General features: G+C 32.4%; 1 protein-coding gene and 1 long non-coding RNA gene across 2 annotated transcripts in view; one reads left to right on the forward strand and one right to left on the reverse strand.

Moving 5' to 3' along the window:
• The window catches only part of LOC127858922 (uncharacterized), a 52,459-nt gene extending 30,407 nt beyond the window's left edge, over nucleotides 1-22,052 (forward strand). Inside the window, exon 5 of the mRNA XM_052396261.1 lies at nucleotides 21,874-22,052. The gene's annotated coding sequence lies outside the window, so the exon portion shown is untranslated. The remainder of the gene's footprint in view (nucleotides 1-21,873) is intronic.
• LOC127858923 (uncharacterized) lies at nucleotides 7,483-9,273 on the reverse strand. The gene is made up of 3 exons (XR_008039196.1): nucleotides 9,182-9,273; nucleotides 8,937-9,038; nucleotides 7,483-7,709 (listed from the first exon to the last, which is right to left on the reverse strand). It is a non-coding gene; the product is annotated as an uncharacterized LOC127858923 (long non-coding RNA).
• Nucleotides 22,053-22,463: the final 411 nt, after the last annotated feature.

A 22,463-nucleotide genomic window follows, 5' to 3' on the forward strand; every position in this document is an offset into this window, starting at 1 on the left:
ACAGTCAACCCAACTACAACAATTTCCGCCTAGCTGTTTGTCAAACCTTTCTTATATGATTTCTACTTGTACCACCGAAGGCGTTCAATATCTGAATGCCAATACAAATGACAATGATTGGATATCAACAATATTCTCAAGCACATGGAACCCAAGTACCAGATGAAGTACGTGATATATTTTGACAACTGAAATGTGTATTATTAGTGTTATTATTGTTAATAGATTGCGATACAAATATACAATCGGGTGTTATTTGGTGTGGACATGAGTGGTATAAGTGTACTAAAACACATACCATAAAATATAACTAGATATGAAGTGTAAGAATTCGTTATTCGTGTGCATTTTATTAAAATATGAGGAATTTCGATGTGTCGCAAATACTATGTAATCATAACATACACATAGGTCGGGTTAAGAGTAAATCAGAATCAAATCGCGTGGTAAGTTTTCAACTATCCGACATTCTATTTTAAATATCCGTTTTGTACATAGATATGTATGCACTATTGGAAGCTATTCACACGTGAAATTGGTGCGTTTAAATCGAGTTCGCGTTTAACAGGTAAATGTGTATATAACATTTTCGTATCCGATATTAACGTTTCGATGATTTGATTAACCATGTATTAAAATGCTTTTATTTGTCGGAGATATAAACTCCATTAAAAAGATTATTGCTTGGTGTGATTGTATGCAAATCTTCGACAACGTGCACGACGTGGATTTCCTAATTTCTTCCCCTAATTTCTCCAGATGTTACATGTCAGTTATCAAAGTCGTGTTAATCTTATGAGACCATACACTGTTTGAATAGAATTACACAAAGGTCAATACACTTGAAGACTTTTCTAACGCAACATTTTCAAACTTGAATATCTCAAGTATGAGTTAATATAATGATTTACAATTTCACAAGTGACCATTTCACTTTATTTTTAGCAAGTTGGCGATAAAATCATCCATATCTGACGATCGGACGCTTAAGCACCTGGGGACCGTTTCTGGTACAATGCGTAACTTTACGGACGAAAATGTACGTACGTATAAAGTTACGTACAATTTTCCGAATGCGTAAGTGCGTTTCTATAAACCGAACGTAGCCGAAAACTTAGTTGCTATGCTAGAATAATCTCTAAACAGAAGTCGTGTGATTGCGCGGACCTTATAGAGAACATTTGACAGTGTCGTTTCCCGTGTAAAACGATGACTTGCAAAATGGAAGCAGCGAAGAAAAGAAAGATGAATTGGTCGGCGAATGAGATTAACGCGTTAGTAGACGGTTTCGTTGAGTATCAAGAGGTGTTAGAAGGAAAGTTGTCGAATCAATTGACAAGTAAAGTAAAGCTCGAGCTTTACGAAAATCTTACAGAAAGGTAAATGTTGTTAAACTTACAGTAGTTTGCTACTTTGCATTTTGCATACAGTATTTATAGCCACACTTTTATGATTTTAATTCTAACATTTACATATCATCAATAGTGCATTTGTAGGAATATCAAGATTTAATGGTTTAAATATTTTATTTGTCGTCTTCTGTTTAAAATAAGAAAAAGCGACTACAGAGACGTCTCAACTACCAACATATATATAGATCTGTGGCATATCTACTTCTACGTATTAAAAACATAATTTTAAGGTACCCCTTTAATTAAACGTTGCAGTATCAACAGCCAGTCCCTCACGCAAAGGTCAGTGGAGGAAGTAAAAAAGAAGCTGTCTGACATCAAAACAGATGTCAGGCAGCTGGAAAGAAAAAGATTAAGAGAAGCTCGGGCTACAGGGGGAGGTCCAGCCATCGCTGATCTAAAAGATTGGCAGGAAAAGGTACACCTACTGATTTACATGTACATGTTTCTTAATTAACATGACCTAATATAAAATAATTAATGCACTCAATCCCAGTAAGTAGATGTAAATGATGTAATATGTCTTTTTTTATTCTAGTTTATTGTTTACTTATCTAAATACTTATAAATGTAAAAAATCAAAATAGTCATATATATTTATTGTTTTCTTTATTATATCTGCGTAAAAGCCATTTCATATTTTATATTTGTGTGTACAAATGTTCTACACATTTTAAATAGCTACTGAGTGCACTTCCCAAGGTCTCCATAGAAGGTTTTCCAGGAATTGATAACTTCAAAGGTAATATATCTTCAAATCACTATAGTTTCATTAATTGTAATATAACAAATATCAAATAAAACTGCAATGCATTACATATGTGTTGCTTAATAATATGTTACACTTTGTTACGTTATATATATATTGAAACCTCATTTATTTTAAATATTAAATTCATTATATCTGTTTGTTTTATTTATACTAAATTAGTTCCTAAGTTTTCACTCATTAGCAAAATGAAAGATTTAAAATTAATCAAATATACCATACATTTTCAGTTCAGACGACCTTTAATGCAGAAGACAAAGAACTTTCTGAAGGTATTTGCAAATACTTTAATGTTTATCTCCCACTATATATTTCCTTTCTTCAACCTCCTTAATATATATACACACACATGTAATAGCTTATGATTTGTTATCTTCACATTTTATAGCCAAAGAAAGTATATTTACTTGTATTACCTCTCTGCAATTATACGTTAAATTTGTGTTTGCTTTTATATAAATTAACATGTTTAATTTAATATGCTAAATTATTTCACATATCAGTAAATATATAAGACAGTGTGATATTCTTAATTTAAGCCATACCTTAAACCAGATTGTCTTTCACAATGCTTATGATGCATTTTTCACAATGCTTATGATGAATTTTTATTTAATACATAATAGTATTTAAAAAAATTAATATGGACATGTTTTATAATCAGATGGAACAGCTTCATTGCAAGAAAAAACAATGAAAAACTATGAAAAAGAAAGTGCAATTAACAAAGGTATAGCTTAAACATACATAATATTTGATTTTTGCAGTGGTTATATTGTTTTAAAATAAATAAAAGCATTTACAGCAAGTTAAATCCTTTCATAAAAAAGTTTTATTCCAAAAAATGACATTATAATGATATATAATTAAAACTATTAAATATTTATATAAAACATGATATACATATAATTGCAGTAGGTTGAGCTATAAGAAGTACATGTAATGCCATGCTGTATGACCTAACCTTTATAGCGATGAGAAAGATTGTAAGCCTTGTAACAGGGAGGTCCCTTGTTTGAACCCAATTGTGGACAGGCATGTTTGAGGATGAGTAACATGATGCCATGAACAATAATATATTAACAAAGATTTTCTTTAAACATCTTGTTTATTCAAATGTAAATGGCAATCTTTATTAACATAATCTCCAGAGTCATCAATATCTGCAAGCACATCTTCAAAGAGGAAGAATGCGGACGTTGAAAAATGAAGTGCACCATAAAAAGGTACTTATAATTCATACTTCCTACGTCAATTACTGACTATTACGGGAAGGCTTATTATAGGCAGATATGGTAAAGTCCGTTTCCTGGGAAGAACCAGTACTTGGTGTCTTTATATGGATGAGCTAATGAACGCTCCCTGAGTAGGAATCCAACCTACCAACTCCCGATCGCTAGGCAAACACCCCATCCATTTCACCACCCCAATCTAAGGTATATGTATACAATAGGTGTTTAATATTTGGAGCAAGAATTTTTCTTTTAAATAATTTTTAATTAAAATACAAAAACATATTTATAGGCAAAAAATTGATTATTTCAATATTTTTTTAATAATAAATTTGTTTTTGTACAAATGGCATGTTACATACTGAAGATATGGCCAAAATTTATTAAATATTCAAAACCAAACACATTCTTGTTGTTTCAACAATTTAATATACCCACTTGGTATTTAAAAACACATTGTATTGCACTATAATCAAACACATGAACAGATATTTTTTAAATATTGACATAGATTGCTTATACTAATGCTGCACATTTATATTGCAGGTAGAAAAACAAGCAGAGATAATAACAACAACAGATGTGGAACATGTAAGAACAAACTGACAATACTATATGTCATTACAAAAAATTATTTATTTTATTTAAATTGTATTGTTTCATTTTGGTGTTAGGATGCAATTTTTCTGTAAGTCGTATAAACACTGTATTATGTGAATTGGGAATAAGACATCAATTTGGGAATAAATTGTGTTTTATCAAAAGTGCATAATATGCCGTTTTTTATGTTGCATTAATCTAGTTTTACAAATTATAATTAAAACATATACTTGCATGTATAATAACATCATTTAAATTGATTTTACTTCAAAACTGGATTTTTTATTTATTAAAAAAAAATCCTCATGAAATGAAACTGTGTCCATGCCGCGCATGGACACGGTTTAAAAATACACTTTAAATGATACAAATTCAATCACTGTTAATGAAAAAGTCATGGGAAATTTCTTATTAAGCTAAAATAATAGATAATATATTACAAAAATATATGTAGATCATGTCATGAATAGTTTTGTTTGAGAAAATCACCAAAATGATGTCCATTCCCAGTTTGATGTCTTATTCCCAATTCACATAATACAGTGTTTATAATATAATGACCAAAATGACAAATTTTAAAGTAAATATCTTTAGTTGCTATAAAAAATATGAAAGAAACTAATTGATATTTTTTTTATTAATGAAAAATTCTACAATTCAAAAAAGTAATATTTTCACATTTTTTAAAAATTAATTCAGCTGAATTTAATTTACTCCATAATCAAGGTCTGCATAAAAACTGCCTACTCAGAAATTTCAAAGTTAAGTTATTGACTGGACACTTATTTTGTGTTTGTAAACATTAATTGTGACCCTGCTGCTCAAAATATATTCCCTCACTAGATATACATGTAACCTATCTACACTCAAAATTTCAGCTCAAGAGCTTCATCCTAATATAATTTATAAAACACAAAATTTATATATTATTTAAGCAACAGTGATTTTGACCCTCAAAAGACTGGTCATAAATGAAACTTCATGTCATGACTTGTTTTCATGTCTGAGAGTGAAAGGAGCTTTAACATGCAAATCTTAATCTGAATTTTCTTAGCACAGTATGAAATAACTCTGCTAAATTGCATGTTAGATTTAGAGAGCTTGATCAGTGACCTCTAACAATGACCCAAAACACATGTAAGGAATTTCAATCGAAGACATGTCGTAGAAAACAAATATATGAAGGTTGTGCATGTTTGTCAGATACCAACATGTAGGTAAATATTTTAGCTGGAACTATTCAGTGATTAGTCCAGCTAAAAGTATTGCTATCACATACATGCAAACAAAATTGTGAATGTATTTCAGATGAAGAGCGAATTTTGGCTGTGGAAGAGCAAAAACTGGCTTTGAAAGAACAAAAACTGGAGATAATGCGCCAGCAGTTGCAAGTTCAGGCAGACATTAGAGATGAGCTGCATAACATAAATAGCTTTATCAGCTCTATAAGCAATGTCACTACTTTGGCCTCTTGCAACCCGTAACAATAGTTTATATTCTTTACATATTAGCATAGTTATTGTTTTTGTTTGATTAGTCATATGCATCATATGTAATGCAAAAATGATTGTGAACAACTTTAATTTAAAAATCACTATCATACAATTATGAAGAATGATTAATGTATCTTAAACAAAGAATTTTCAAAATGCCAATTCTTAACAAAACTATTGTTATCTTATCTATGAACAAGTACATGTTAATTAGGCTCCATTGGTCATTGTCGCCTCGGTTACTACTTACGTGTACCCAGGGTACTCTTAAGTATACTTACATGTACCCCGAGTACGGTAAATATACTTAATCGTACCCGGTCGACATTAGACTGTACCCGAGTTGTATGTCCGCCTAAAATTCTATGTCGTAAAACGCGCTACCGATAATCTTAAACAAACTTCTCTTTTTTTTTAAACTGCGTCAACATGCTTTGTGAGTATGAGTTTCGATAATATAGAGGCCATTTTACAGAAATTTAACATAAATGTGAATATATTTAATTTAAAAAAAAAGCCGACCACGACCGATTAAGCTTTAAATTTCCCGGGTACGTTTTAGTATATTTACCGTACCCGGGGTACATGTAAGTATACTTAAGAGTACCCGGGGTACATGTAAGTAGTACCCGAGCCGACAATGACCAATCAAGCGTTAATTAGCCCATTGACATATTACAAATATATAGTTCAAATATTCAATACATAAAATCACATTTTGTATTAAAATGTGTAACAGATCCATTGGATATGATGTTTTATGGTTTAGTTATACATTGTTCTTGTTAATACATGACTCACTGAGCTGTTTCATCAACTTCATTAAGTTTTAAAATAAATCGACTACACTTTGCCGCGTTTGCACGCCATTGCCATTAAGTGGCCCATCAAACAGCTGTTCGTCATGGTCGTCATCCTCCAAGACAAGTGGGGTTGGAACATGCATTTCCTTGCACAGATTATGTAATCTCATACATACACTTACAATTTGTGCAGCTTTTGAGGGCTTAACTAAGAGGCATCCTCCACTTTTGTGTAAACATCTATAAAGGCAATATTGCTTGTTTTAGTAATTTAAAATTTAAAATCAACATGACATATTGCCAAACTGAAATTTGTTGTTAAAAATTGTTTATTGTATATTATAACCATGATTTACCAAATGTAAACAGCTTTAAAATAAAACTAAATAGTTTTTTTTCTAATTTGTACAATATAGTACCCTTAAATGTTAACTGTTATAATTTAATAACTGTCTAACAATTGTTTGAATTTCCTGTAACATTTATTTAAGTGTACATATACTTGCCTAAACCTGGATTTCAATATCCCAAATGCCCTCTCCACCACTAGTCTGGTTTTAACATGGGCATTGTTGTAAAGAACCTCTGATGGTGTACTTGGTGTACCAATTGGTGTTAGTAGATACGGTTTTAAACCATAACCACTGTCGCCCAACAGCCAGTTGTTGTTAGTAGTTGTCAGCCACTGCTTCAAGGCACAGTTTTCCATGATTGTGCTGTAATGAACTGAACCTGGCCATTGGACAACAACATCAGTGAATCTGTAACATATATTTCATTAATTATTAAAATAGGCTTTCAAAATCATAAAGAATATTTAACAACAGTAATGTTGTTTTATATATTGTTCATGCATAATGATATTGCAGTATATTTTATAAAAATGATATGTATCATGTGTGAGAATTTTCTTGATTTATGTAATGAAAAATGGGAAGAATGCAATAAATTATGGTGTATACATGTATTTGTTACTTTAGTTAATATTCGCTATTGTTGTTTATTCTGATCTGAAAAGGCAACCCATACCATTTAATGTTTAAGCAACAAAATGGCAAACTTTTCCTTATCCATTATTATCAATGATTTACTGTTTATGGTAAGAACAAAGATACATGTATTTGAATAGTTAAAAAAATAATAAATTGCAAACATAGAATAATGTACCTCATTTCATGGTCCACGACCGCTTGAACATTTATAGCATGGTAGCCCTTCCGGCATACATACACCTCCTCCGCCTCACTTGGTGCAATTATGGGTATTAAGGTTCCATCAACAGCACCAATAACATTTGGAATTTTTCCCAGCCTAAAAAAAACAGTTTTGACTCTTCTGAAGTCTTCAGCTGTTATTGGAAAATGGATTGTGTCCAATTTTTTTTCAAGCGCTGCCACCACCTTTAAAGAAAAAAGTTCTAAGCTCCTATATAAGGCTAATTACATTATAATTGTTTATTTCCGCACAAAACATGATGTCGTTAAATGCGCTTCGGAATATGAAACAAAATTCTCTTTAAACAAATCCTGCTTTTTGAGTATGTGTTTCCATAATATGCCGGCCATTTGACAAAATATTGACATAAATATGAACACAATTATTTTGAAAACATTAGCCAACAACGACCAACTTAACGTTATAATTCACAGGTACATTTAAGTATATTAAGCTTTCTTGGGGTACATTGAAGTATACTTTAAGAGTACCCAGGGTACATTTGAGTAGTACCCGAGCCAACAAGGACCAATAGAGCAACACTAATTTAAAATGAGTAATTCAAAATTCCAGACAGTCAATATTAAGAATGAACACAATCAAACTTTAAAAATGTTGGTTTGTATGGTAACTGTATTAAAAAGAATAAAATAAAAGATATTGAATCTTTTTTTTTAATTTTAATTGATAATTTAGAAAAACGAATTGTTCTTACTTTTCAATACACGATTACAGTTATTTTAATTAACGGTTCTAACTTTTATTACATGTTTTATAGTGATTGGACCGTCCGTCCGTCTGTCTTTCCGTCACACTTTGCATTTAGGTTTTGCATTTAGGTTTCTAAAAGTCCTTATAACTTTTATGTCCCTTCAAATGTAAACTTCATATTTGGTATGCAAGTGTATATGGACAAGGTCTTTCCATATGCACACACATTTTTACCCCTTTCACCTTGACATTGAACTTAAGTTCTGCGTTTAGGTTTTGAATTCTGAGTTTAGGTTTAGAAATATTCTTATAACTTATAAGTAGCTTCAGACAGCAACTTGATGTTTGGCATGCCTGTGTATCTCATATAGCTGCACATTTTGAGTGATGAAAGGTCAAGGTCAATGTCATCCTTCAAGGTAAAAGGTCAAATATATGGCTTTAAAGCGGTGCAGAACGGGGCATTGTGTTTCTGACAAACACATCTCTTGTTAAATTATAATTCTGCAGTATGTAAGAAGTGTTATTTCGACAATAACCATTTGGAAAAGTAAGGCAAGTGTTTTGGACTTGAGACTTGACTGCAGTATACAATAGAGGCAACTATCAGCTGAGCTGGCGACTGGTTGTAAACAAAATAGACAAAAGTACAGTACCCTTTAATCAGTGAGGACAACATAATATTTTCATGATATTCTTACCACAGTAATCGATCTCGACACGGAACTCCTGCTGATCCCATGTAGATCCCCGACTTCACTGTAGAAATCGCCTTTCGCAAGGTATCTTAAAGTAACTAGCACCTAAAACAATAACAATACACAGTTTGTGCCACACAAAATTAAGAGTTTGTAAACTGATGTTGACATATGGATCGATCAATTTGTGCATATATTACTGTATGATTGAACCATTGATATTTATACAAATGTGTTAACACACTTACGTTATAAGCTAGTAAAAAGTTATCCAACAATAAAAGTACTTTCACTCAACATTCGTCGAGTTAGTTTGATGAACTTTCAACGTGTGACGAATATAGCCATGTTAAAAACGAAAGTTGAACGAATTGTCAAGAAAAATCGAACAAATCATAACAACAATCGCTTCGAACATGTTGAAATTCTCGTGTAGCCAAACTTAAATCCGCGATATCGCCTACAGTATTCACAACATCATTTGTCTGTCAACAATCAACCCAGGATTTCCGCTACAGAAATTTCCCATGCCATACAGTATAACAAGGTCTAAATATAGATAAAGGGTTTACATCAACTAAATATTTGTAGCGTTCCTTATACCTTAGAGATATAAATACATAGCGTTTTAAATAAGAAAATAGCATATACCTTCGTCATCGAATCCAACGCATGGTTGCGCTCAGTGAATGCCGATATATCGTGTTTGATCAAATTGTGCACATATATTATCGCTTCACGTGTAAGTCTATATCGTTCGACGATTTCCGAATCTCTTAATTCATCAATTGGGATGATTCTTTTCTTATAAACTCGAGGAAGACGTTCGCGTCTGCGAAATATCGGTACATACGCCGCCATATTTACGCAAAATAACTGAGTTACGTGAGCCTTTGAGCAACCGTAACTTTACGTGCAAACTTACGGTAAACGTAACTTTACGAAGTTTATAGAAACGCTACTAACTGAATGTTTTGCACTTACGCATGATTTTTGAACGTACGTTGTTCTAAGAAACGGCCCCCCTGGTGTATGTATGGTTTCATCTTTCTGCACGAGACACGAGTGAAACGCGATACTATTCTTTCAATTTCATTTCTTAGGTGAGTTCATACACCAGGACAACATAAAAATAATTCCACAAAATGTGTGGCTCTATGAATATTTAGGAGCGCCATCGCGTATTTTGGCATTTTGCAGGCTACCGTCAAGTGTATTGGAGGCTTTTCTAACGTAATACTGTTGAAACTTGAATATCCCACTTATAAGTAAATACGGAATATTACGCTAGTCAATTGTTCCGTGTGTTTGTATCAGTCGCGTGGCTTGTGTGATGACGTATCTCGCGAGAGGCGGAGCCTCGAGTGTTATACGAAATAGCGCAAGCCATGAGACTGATACAAACACGTGTAACAATTGACTTGCGTAATATTCCTTTTATAATAAACAATTTTGAATCATTTAAGTTAAAAAAATGAGTTTAAGCTTTCATAATTATCCAAGAATGCTTTTATAATTTTCTGCATTCAAAGTGACGTCATCAAAAGTAGTCCGGCTAGTATGGTAATACGGAATTAGAAACCTAGCGAGTGGCATAATACGGGAATTATTTTTGTGCCGATGTATTTTACCGATTGATACGACTTCTATTTTATTTGCGAACAAAAAGCAGGTATATAATAAAGATTTTTATTTCAAGTTGTACATGTGATCATTTGACTACATTTGGTGCAAGCGAACGATAAAATCATAGGTAGCTGGCGATAGCCAAAATGAGCTCTTGCGCTTCTGGATATTCATATGAACCATACATTTCTAACAATTATTTATAGGTGTAAGAACCCATCTAAAATGAATTAAAATGAATTTAGAATCATAACGGGTTTCATGATTTCCACGTGCAGAAAGATAATAAGATATATACCCCAAATGCGAAATTGTCCGATCGTCATGGATGAAGGATTTTATAGTAAGCTTGCAAAAATGTAGTCACATTATCACATGTAAATTTATTATTCAAAATCTTAAAGTGGGTATGCATGATTTTGTCAAATATTTATGAATTTTTATAAAATGTGTAAATAAATGTATTATACATATATTTCAATATAAAGTAACATAAAATTTAAGAAGAACATGTGTCAAAAATGCGAAATAAGCCAGGTATTTAATTATGAAATCGAAAACGTGTGTACAGTCGAATTCGCCAGCATGTAGATCATGCATGTACGATGTGAATCTTAATCCAGTTTTACGGATCTTTTTAATTTCCTGCAACGATATCTATTCATACGACACACGAACACTAACTCCGATCCTAATTAAATGACGAATGCTTCGGTTACTGTAGGAAAATATGTACAAAATATTTTCTTCACAATCGGCGCCGGGCGCTAATTAGTCTTTGCTGCATTATATGAAATTCGTCTTCAATGAATGATTTTTCTTGCCTATTTTGTATTATTGTGACATATTTTAATCAATGTATTACAATTTAACACATATAAAAATCGTGCATACCAACTTTAACTCAAAATTGATGTAATGAAATTTGAAAAGTGTTCCGTTAGAAAAGTTTCCAGGTGTGAAATGTAAGTAGACGAATTATTGTAGTGACACTGATGTAAAATGTACGTATTAAGACATTTATATCTCGAGTTTATAAACGCCATAGATAAAAAAAATGATTGATTTGCCATCTTCAAAATATGGGAACAATTCAAAGAGGTAAAACAAATATTAAAAAGTCAGCTGTCCTAACTGCGATCAATGTTCTGGCCACTGGTATATATCTGCTTAATTGTGCTCCGATGTATAAACTAACTAACTAAAAATGTAAGATCAATCTCTTGCACGACGGTTACATTACGTTCACCTCTGTGATGGGCTCAGAACGGACTATTTTTATGAAAGCGTCTCATTCGTGTCATGATCATTCCAAGCGTTCATGATTAAGGTTACAGTATACTAAACAATCTCTTGCACGACGGTTACAATACATTCACTGCATTAAAGAAAACCATCTCATACTATACTATTTTATATCAGTCTTTATTCATTATTATAAAATTGATATGGTTTTTTGATGTTAAAAACCTACATACATACATACGTCGAAGCAATGCCTAACGTCACTCAATAAAAATATGTTCAGTTGTTTACATTTGTGAAGTCCGTGGAATGATTCCATCTGCGTAAATGGGCAATTACATAGTTCCAAAGAGTTGCATAAAAACTCGCAAGTTTTTGCACGATGTATCGTAAATTTAAAATTCCTATTTCATTATAATACGCATGTGATCCTAAAAAATCAAAATCAAATATACTTTGAATGCGTTTGTTCGGTTTTGCCCAGTTTCTGGGCAATATGGCATGCTGAGCCTTTCGCAGAGGTGTGTGTGAGAGCAAGGAACGACAACTCTGCGTGGAGATTGATGTAAGATCAGTATTACAGATGCGCTTTCATTCATGCCATACTACATGTGTACACGGATGTAATATAATCAATGGACGACATTATCATGAATATATAACGTGCCCAGTGTACAACGAATCTTGCAATCATAGCATGTAAAACACTCGAATATGAAGTTCGGTGCAAACTATGTCATCAATTGTGCAAAACCAAATAATGAGTTACAAAATGGAGATTGTATAAATTATTTCTCTTGGAACGTAACATGCAGCTTTGACCCAAAAATGTTAATACATCTACGAACAATGGCAACAAAACTACATGGGTATCAATTGAGTACGCAATTTTTAATTCTCTGGAAATCTTTGCTTTTAAAAATGCAGGAAAAACTGTTCTTATTGTAGATGATGTTACAGATACACTCGAGAATGTACCCATGGGTGTTCATTTAAGAATAAGGAACAAATGGGATTTTAAGTTTATTTCATTAAGTGCGAAACATATTAACAGCTGGATGTTCACTTGTTCGGAGGGGAAGATGAATGGATGCATTAGCTAAACATGTATTATAAAGTACTTGTGTTGTTGTTTCTTGTTTGCCTTTAGTTACTTTTAATTTAAATTGTTAATGTTGCATATTTAACATGTTTAATTCCGAGAAACATATGCTTATGTTCTTTACATTATTGATAACATAAGGAAGATATTTGGCATGATAAATATATATTACAAGTAGTTAGTGCTTTAAAATGTGTGATTTTGAACATTTATTAATCCGGGAAAGATTTTGATTCTGTCATTAATACTATTGATAACATAATGTAGATATTGACATTAAAAAATAAATATTACATGTACTGGATACTCGTAAAACATAATTATTTTTTTGTATTATTGTTTGACTGATACTTGTTCTGTTGAGTATTGCAACATGAAGCAACTAGAGTGTAGGTTATTAGAGCCTTCTTAAAACATGTTCAAATTTCATGTGTATTCGATATATATTATCGCAAAATAGCTTAAATTCTGACCACAAAACAGTTAAGAGCAAAAAATATATTGTACAAAGCTAGAAAAGTAACAATGTCATATATTATTGTAACAGCTGGTAATGTTGTTTCACTCTCAGTTTGTTTTCTCTTAGCTTCAGTTATTATCGGTTGGTTCGTCGTGTATTGTCGATGTTTTATGCGATATATGCCATCTTAAGTGAAACTGTACACGAACGCAAATCAATAAGAGAATGTCCTCTAGATTTCTCATGTGACATCAAATACTGTCTGTGTCACGGAAATTGATCAATTCTAACTTAACGATACGAATGAGTAAATGCATTTTACAATACATTCATGTTTCCTGATATAATTATTCACTTGATTTGAACGCATAATTGTATCTTTCTTATTTTCTTATTTTCGATGGAAGAACCGCTCTGTTGTAATGCAAAAGCACCAGAATGATTCGATGTTAATATAATTTTGTTAATGATAATATAGACGTAAGTATACATGATAGATATCTGACCACAACACTCATAGGTTTTTGTTTGTAAATGCAATACCTTGCCAAACAACTTTTTACAGAGCCCTACCTTCAAACGGAGAAGCACATGATTCGACTCTACAGTTTAGCGAGTAGTTTCCCCTGACATACACATTAACACGTTATTTCAATCATGTCAAACTTAAACAGTGAACGATTGTACTATTTATAGTCAGCGGATACATTTTTACTTGTAAAGTCGATCCTTATTTTCTGTTCAGCTAGAAATGAATGACGTTAGTAGTCGGAGTCCAGTTAATAGACTATTATACTTTAAAAAGTAACATGTATGTATCTACAGCACGAACTTTATGAAACATCGTTCGTCAAAGTTTTTTGTCAAACTTTTCTTGCTTCTTGACGTTCGAACTCTGACTGCCAACGACGCTAAAATTCAACAATATTCTCAAACACATGGGACCCATTGAGCAGCTAAACATCGTTATACTTTTTAAACACATGTTTACTTATCAGCGATTTGCTATGCAACTTATTGTTCTACTTGTTAAATAAACCCGTGCAATAAAACATAAGTTGCTGTTTTAATGTTTTATTGGTGTAAGATATTTGTTGAAATATCACACATGGGTAATGTTTCTCAAATTCGTATTTACACCTAAGTATGTAGCATGCACATAGGTCGGGTCAAAATAATATCAGTATCGAAATTACCGCTTTATCCATCAGCATGTTTTCATCAATAGAAAGTCATACAAACGTGTAGCTATTTTTCACTCATTTTTTCATTTCACTCTACATTTGAACTCCTACAAGTAGAAAATGTCAGAAAATAACATTTGTCATCATGTTGAGTTCGACGATCACAACATATCAATACAGAGCCATCGCGTCCTTACTGTTTTTAAATGTCAGCAACGCGATCGTAAGTGAGCAGTCAAGCTGTGTCCTACGTGTCGTATTATTTACACTTTCGTTCAGTGAAGCAATTAAGTAATAGTGGCATGTTTTCCAATAAGTATATATTTGGGCACATCTTTGTTAAAGCATGCAGATAACATATTATCAAAACTGTAAAACTCTGATAGACGTATCTTTTTGAAAAAAGGGGTATAATTGGATTACAACTAAAATCTTTTAAATATAAGTTGATTTGTTTAAATAAAGTTAATTTTGTTTTGGATTTGAAACTGTTCTTTCCATTTTTCGCAACATAATATCTATAATTATTAATTTTTATTTTAGCAATCACAGTGCAATTAATGAAAACAGGCATTATACCATGATCATTTTGATGAAAATTCTTGCTACACATAATTATGCCTGTCAGCGTTAACAGTGGAATTGTAACGCTCATTTTAAATGGCAACTGTTCCTATAACACTTTATGAATAGCCTCCAGGACATTAGTTCTTTTCACAAATATTTCGCACTTCGAAATCGTATCTAAACATAGCAAACATACAGAAATCGGATGTTACATGAGTAATCGTGTAAATGTTTATTGATATGTTTTGTTATAAAGATAATAACATGCTCGATTGAGTTTCAATGAAGTTATATAAATAATCGAGTGTGTACATTATTGCAATCGACTCAATATTTTAATGGCAGAAGATATGTTACATTTATTTTAGAACATCATACTTTGAACGTTGCTACACTATACTAGCATTCAAATCAGCAAAAACGTGAAGATGAATAATGATTATGTTTACGTTTCAATTTCAAATAGAACGTTTTTCAGAATTTGTTTAAATTAATTTAAATGCTCTCGTCCGCTTCTGGTATCACCGGAACCTACGGCTCGTTATAGCTTTTTGTCCGTCCGTCTGAAGAAAATCCTTCACTTGTTGGAAATTTTCTGAAGATATAAAGATGAAATTGGTATCATATCTGAGAATGCAAATACTAAAAAAGTCCGCAAATATATCAGATTAATCGGGATCATACTAATTCTCATACAGATAGTTGTTAATTAATGGCGATGTGTTGATTATACAAAGGATGTAATTTTTCAACAGTAGTCAAAACAAGGTCACTGTAAATGAAAGCGTATTGTAATTTATCCACACATGCATACGCTTTGATAATAACAGTTGATAAACACACTGAACTGAATGTTTGCCTTTCATCGGTGCCTATCCCTTCCTCTAGAAATAAGATTGTCCGTCAATATGTCCATCAACAAAAACTAATTAAAAATATATAGTACATAATATATAATCATTAAAGTTGGTATAAAAGTGATGACAAGAGTAAGCATGACACTTAACTTCTAAGGACGTTGCATGTCAAATGTAAAAGCCATGTTAGACCTGTGTGAACATACACTTGTCGAAAGAAGTAACACATAGTTAAATGTAATTTAAGTATTATGAATTGTTTTATTGAAGCTGCATCAAACCTAGCATCGCATTAGACTTGCGTATAACGTGTTAAGTACTGGAGTTTGTATATGCCATAGTGGAAACAATATTTTCTGTGTCGTCCTCAAAATATGTGGCTGATACTCAGAGGTCGTGTACTACAAATAAGTAACGCACATTTGCTGTCATATGTGATCCACATGCTGCGATTAATTCACTGGCCACAGGAATATATTTGCTTATTGTAGTAAAAGATTCTTAATCAATCTTCGGGATGGATGCCAGCTTCGAGTAGAAACTTGAAGTACAAGAAAGGCAATAAAGAGGCGCTTGAAATAAGTCATGTCCTAATACACATGAAAAACGCATTCCGTGTAAAACACATGCTTTTAACGTACACAATGTAAAGCCTTTGAAAATAGAGACTGTTTTAAATGAACTATCAACACGGCGTTTAGTCCCTCTTGCAACTCACTATATAGCTTTGACTGTAAAATGTGTGTACATCTACACAAATGCAACCACAATAAATGCGCATAAATTGAGTACGCATCCGCCAATGGCATGTAAGAAAGAGCAAGAGCTATACACGTTGAACATAATGAGAAAAATACCAAATACTTTGCAAGTTTTGAAAAAAAGACATTACAAAAGTAAAGCCATTCACAAGTTAACAATGAACAACATAGAAGTCAGTTTTATAAATGCTTTATTGAACGAACAAAAAACTTTTACGCAAACCTTTACATAAAGACTCACAGAAATCGAGACACAATCATAAGAAGGCTTGCGCGCAGAATATGAATGTTTAAACACATTAGAATAGATATTCCTTTGTTAATGGACAAATAACTCAACTTCAAAAACAAAAAATTCTTACACTGAATCCCAAACCAGGAAAGAATCTTGATTCACTTGATAATTGGAGACCTTTAGGTTTATTAAATGTTGATTATAAAAATGTAACGACATCGATTGAAAAAAGAATAAAAACAGATATTCATCTGTTGTTGAATGAAAACAAACTAGATTCATAACAGGCAAATTTATCGGCGAAAAAATCAGAACATTATCTTAATAACAATAAAAAGCCAGGCCTACTTTTCTTTGCAGATTCTGAAAAGGCATTTGACAGTTTAGATCCTGATTTCATGTGAAAAAGCCTAAAATATTTTAAATTTTGAAATGAACTCATACAATGGTTTAAAAGCAATTACACGGACCACAGTACCATAATTATAAATAACGGGCATTTTTCTGAACCTATCTCTATTCAAAGAGGAGTAAAACAAGGCTGCCCTTTGTCAACAACCAATTTTTTGATTAATAATAGAAATATTGTCCGACTGTATTGAAAAAAATGTAGATATAAATCAAATAAAAATAAAAGAATTAGAAATCAAGCAAACACTTTTCGTAGAAGATGCAACTTATCTGACAAATGGAACAATCAATTCCTACTTAGCACTGATAAATTATATTCCAAATTTCAGTGAAATATCTGGACTCAAACTAAATACCCAAAAATATAGTAATGCGCGTTAACTAAAACATACACACACTAAATTTAATAAGCACAACACATTTTCTTGGACCTCTGAAGAAGCCGAAACACGTGGCTTTTTCTTTACAAATGATGAAATTCTCGATATAGACAAAAACCATTTATAGATCTATATTCAAAGTCGTATGGAATTGTAAACCTGAAAAAATAAAAAGAACAACTCTTGTTAAAGTAATAGAACATGGAGGGCTCAAACTGACTTATAATATTGCTCTTATACATGCAAATAAGGTCGGTTGGGTTAAAAGATTTGAAATGCAGTGGAAAATTTTCTATCAAAAATAAAACTACATCGAACTCAATAAATATGGTGGAAATTTTGTATTTGAATTTTCACTTAATTAAAACCATAGCGTTTCAAAGTATTCCTCAGAGATGTCATTTCTTCTTTGAACACGATAACATTAAATGCAATGGCTTAAATTCTGACCACGAGATTACAAATTAATGTAAAAAGCTCGAATATTAACAATGTCTTCTATTATTTAACAGCTGGTAATGTTTTTTTCACGCTCGTGGTTTTTCTTTTGTCTTAGCTGTAGTTGTTATCATTGGGCTCGTCGTACAGTATAGTGTTGATGTGTTATGTGAACAATGACATTTTTAGTAATACTGTATACGAATTCGCATCAATAAGAGAATGGTCTCTAGATTTCTCATAAGACATCAACTATTGTTGTGCCACGGAAATTAATAAATTCTAACTAAATTATACGAATTAGTAAATGCATTTTAGATTAAATGTATGTCTCCTAAAATAATTGTTCACTTTTCAATGCATAATTGTATCTCTCTTATTGTCTTATTTTTGATGGAATTACCGCTCTGTTGTAATGCAAAAGCACCGGAACGATTCGATGTTGATAAAATATTGATAATGATAATATAGACGTAATTATACAGAATGGAGATCTGGCCATAAACACTCATAGGTTTTTGTTTGTAAATGCAAACCTTGCCAAGCAACTTGTTACAGAGCCATACTTTCAAGCGGAGAAGCACATGATTAGACCCTACAGTAAATCGAGTAGTCTCCCCTGACATACAAATTAACACGTCATTTTTATCATTCAGAACTTAAACATTGAACGATTTTACTATTTATAGTCAGTGGATACATTTTCACTTGTAAAGTCGATGCCTATTTTTTGTTCAGGTAGAAGAAATAGCGTTAGTAGTCGGAGTCAAATTAATGAACTATGAACTATAAAATATAATGAAATTCAAATTTATGTAACAACAGCACGAACTAAATCTGACTGAAGCATCGTTCTTCTCAGTTGTTCGTACATCTTTCTTATCTGATTACGTCTTGGCGTTTGAACTCTGAGTGCCAACGATGATGGAATTCAACAATATTTTCTCAAACACATGGGACCAATTAAGCATATAAACATCGATATACTTTTTTACGAACTTTTTACTTATCAGAGGTACACAAAAATAACGCGTTGTTATTTGCTGTGTAACTTATTGTTGTGATTGTTGTATAAAATATAAGTTGCTGTTTTAATGTTTATTGGTGTGACATTTGTTGACATGGAAATGTATCTCAAAATCGTGCTAACACGAAAGTTTTAAACATACACACAGTTTGGGTCAAAAGTAAATCAGTATTTAAATGCGTGGATAAATTTAAACTTCCGTTCAGTAAACGACCCTCTATTCAAATTATCCGCATTGTGCATAACCATTTGCATCAAACGAAAGCTATTCAAACTTCGTGTAGTTTGTGCGTTAACATATAGTTTTCAATTAACTGACAAAATCGTTTATTTCATGTTCGTATCCGCTATTAACATTTCGATAACAAATAAATGTTGTTTTTGGCAGGACTATAAATATATTTATATAAATAGAGAATGAAGCGGTTTTTATATACGTTAGAAAAGTTTAAGGTGTATGCGCTTTATCTTACTTAAGATTATTAAAGTGATTTATATAATGATATTTAAGATGAGAGTGTTGGGTTGTTCTCTAAATCCGAGACACGAACAATGGTGCAGGATATATATATTGTGTTAGTGTTAATCTCCATGTGCCGTATTTTCTCTCAAGGTTCTGGTATTCTATGCGCTGCGTATATTTAAAAAAAATCGTTTATTGAGCATCATTCACACAACTGATACAATCGCTAGATTATATGTAAGTTTATAAAAAAGTATGTTTGTAACAATTATGTCATCATTTTCTGTATAGCTTGTAGTACGACTGACAGTAGTTAGTACCAATCGAATTAAGATATTGTTTGTTTTACATCATTTTGCTTTAACACGGTGATGTTTAATATTGTTGTTTTTTATTTTATATTTTGATAAAACAACAATGTTCCGAATCATGTCTTACTTGTGGTCAAGGCAACAATTGCGCCAGCTGTGCTGATGGATACTTTCTGATTGACAACCACTGCGCGTGTTATCCTTGCACACATCCGAATTGTGCGAGGTGTACCGATGCAGTTGTATGTACTTTGTGTAAAACAGGTTACTACTCAATTACATTTGCAAATCCATGTAATATTGGATGTAAAAACAAAACGTGCGATTTCGAAGATGGTAGTTGCTCTTGCATTGATGGATATTTTGGCCCGTATTGTTCGGAGAAATGTTCGGATAATTGCACTGCTACATGTGATAAAGGCAATGGGTCTTGTCAATGTAATCTAGGATACCATGGTGATACATGTAAACTGAAGTGTCTAAGTAGATGCTTAAACTGTGATAATGGATATAGTTGCTCAGCATGCCCACCTGGCAAATATGGCCGATTGTGTGATTTGTCATGTGAATATAACTGTAGTGGCACATGTGATATCATAACCGGTAATTGCAAAGCATGTCCTGCCACGTGTGTAGCATGTGGCAGTTCGCGTGAGAAATGCTACGGCTGCATGACAGGATATTATGGAGATTCGTGTGAAAATACATGCCCTTTGCAATGTTCAACAAAATGCGATCATTACAAAGGCCAATGTCAAGATACGTGTCCTTATCAGTGTGACATGTGTATGAACCGCACGTCTTGATCACGATGTATGAGAGGTTACTTTGGTCAAATATGCGAACAGAAATGTCCTAATACGTGCGACAACTTTACATGCGACATACATTCAGGAGCATGCCATAAGTGTATAAACAATACATTATACGGTAATTCATGCAATTTGTCATGCAGCTCAACATGTAAGAACAACGAATGTTTGCAAGACAGTGGAGCGTGTACCGGTGGTTGCATTCCCGGTTATTACGGTCTTCTCTGCGATCTAAGATGTCCTGAAATGTGTTTAAGATCTACAAACAACACAGCTGCTTTGTGCGATATAGATGGCGATTGTATCGAAGGATGTGCGAAAGGATTCTCAGGAGACAAATGTGGTAATTAAACGCATTCTTGGTAGTATTCATATAATCATATTGGTATGTTGTTAATAAGTTCGACATTGCCGAACGAACTTTAGCATATACAAATATTGTATTATGTACTAAGATAAATACTCTTTTATGGTATAACTAAATCTAGATTCATTATATAAACTTGCATTTTTTCAAAGTCGTTTCATGATTCATTAATGAATATAATACAAATACAAATATATAATTCGTCTCTACCATGTGTATTTGGCGTGTGTTTTTGTGCTGCAAATAAAACACCTACAACATTAAGTTATACGCAGATGTGAACGTACCCGTCCCTGATGGAAATGACAACAAGACTCATCAACCTGCAGCTATTGAAGGTGATCTTACGAGAAATCCACCTGTAGCTATCATTGCCGGGGCAGCTGCAGGGGGCGTGGCACTGATCATATTCATAGTGGTTATTGTGGTCGTTCTAAAACGGAGGTATTTTTATTCGTCTTTAAGCTTTATACCTTTGATATTTCTTGTGAAGAATAAGTATTATTCCATGCATTAGGACGTTTTTTTATTCTTAGTTCAAACTGTGAGATCGAAGTTTTGTTTCCTTTGTTAAACATAATATATATATAAAACATCAACTACTGAGCGGTGTAACTTTGACCTGATGTGATCATTTTACAAATATAACTGATATGTCAGTTGTTTCCTTATATTTCATATTCATCGGAAACAGAAGATGACTCTCGTCCAAAGATGACAAATGTATAGCATTTAATGAATAGAAATGGTCTTCTGGGCGCATGCCTTATTGTTGACTATACTTTCAGTGATGGTTAAAACAAAGTAAATAAGCTTCATATGATTATATTTGATTTGTGTTTATCAAGACAAAATTCCAACTTTTTGCTCTACATTTGAATATGACCTGCTAACAAGCTTTATTAAGAGTAGCATGTAAAGTGTTGTTGACGTTTAACTGAAACGGACTGATTTCTGCAAAATTTCATTGACGTTTGTCAACAAACAAAGTGTTGATATATATATATATAGGATCTGACACGAGTTGTCAAATCATACCATATTTTATTAAACGAGTTCAGTAATTGTGGTAGAAAGCGAGCCTTTGGCGAGTTAACTAACGAATTTCCTGGACGATTTTTAACAAATATGGTATGAAATGACAACGAGTAATATCTCGTAATATCCTAATACGGCTCGTAATATCTCTTTGTCCGTCCGTATGAAGAAAATCCTGAACATTTTCGAAAATTTATGTTGATATTAAGATTATATTTGTAAGAATTATATGAGATATATTTCCAT

This window comes from Dreissena polymorpha, chromosome 14 (assembly GCF_020536995.1).
Source record: "Dreissena polymorpha isolate Duluth1 chromosome 14, UMN_Dpol_1.0, whole genome shotgun sequence".
NCBI classification, from domain to species: Eukaryota; Metazoa; Mollusca; class Bivalvia; order Myida; family Dreissenidae; genus Dreissena; species Dreissena polymorpha.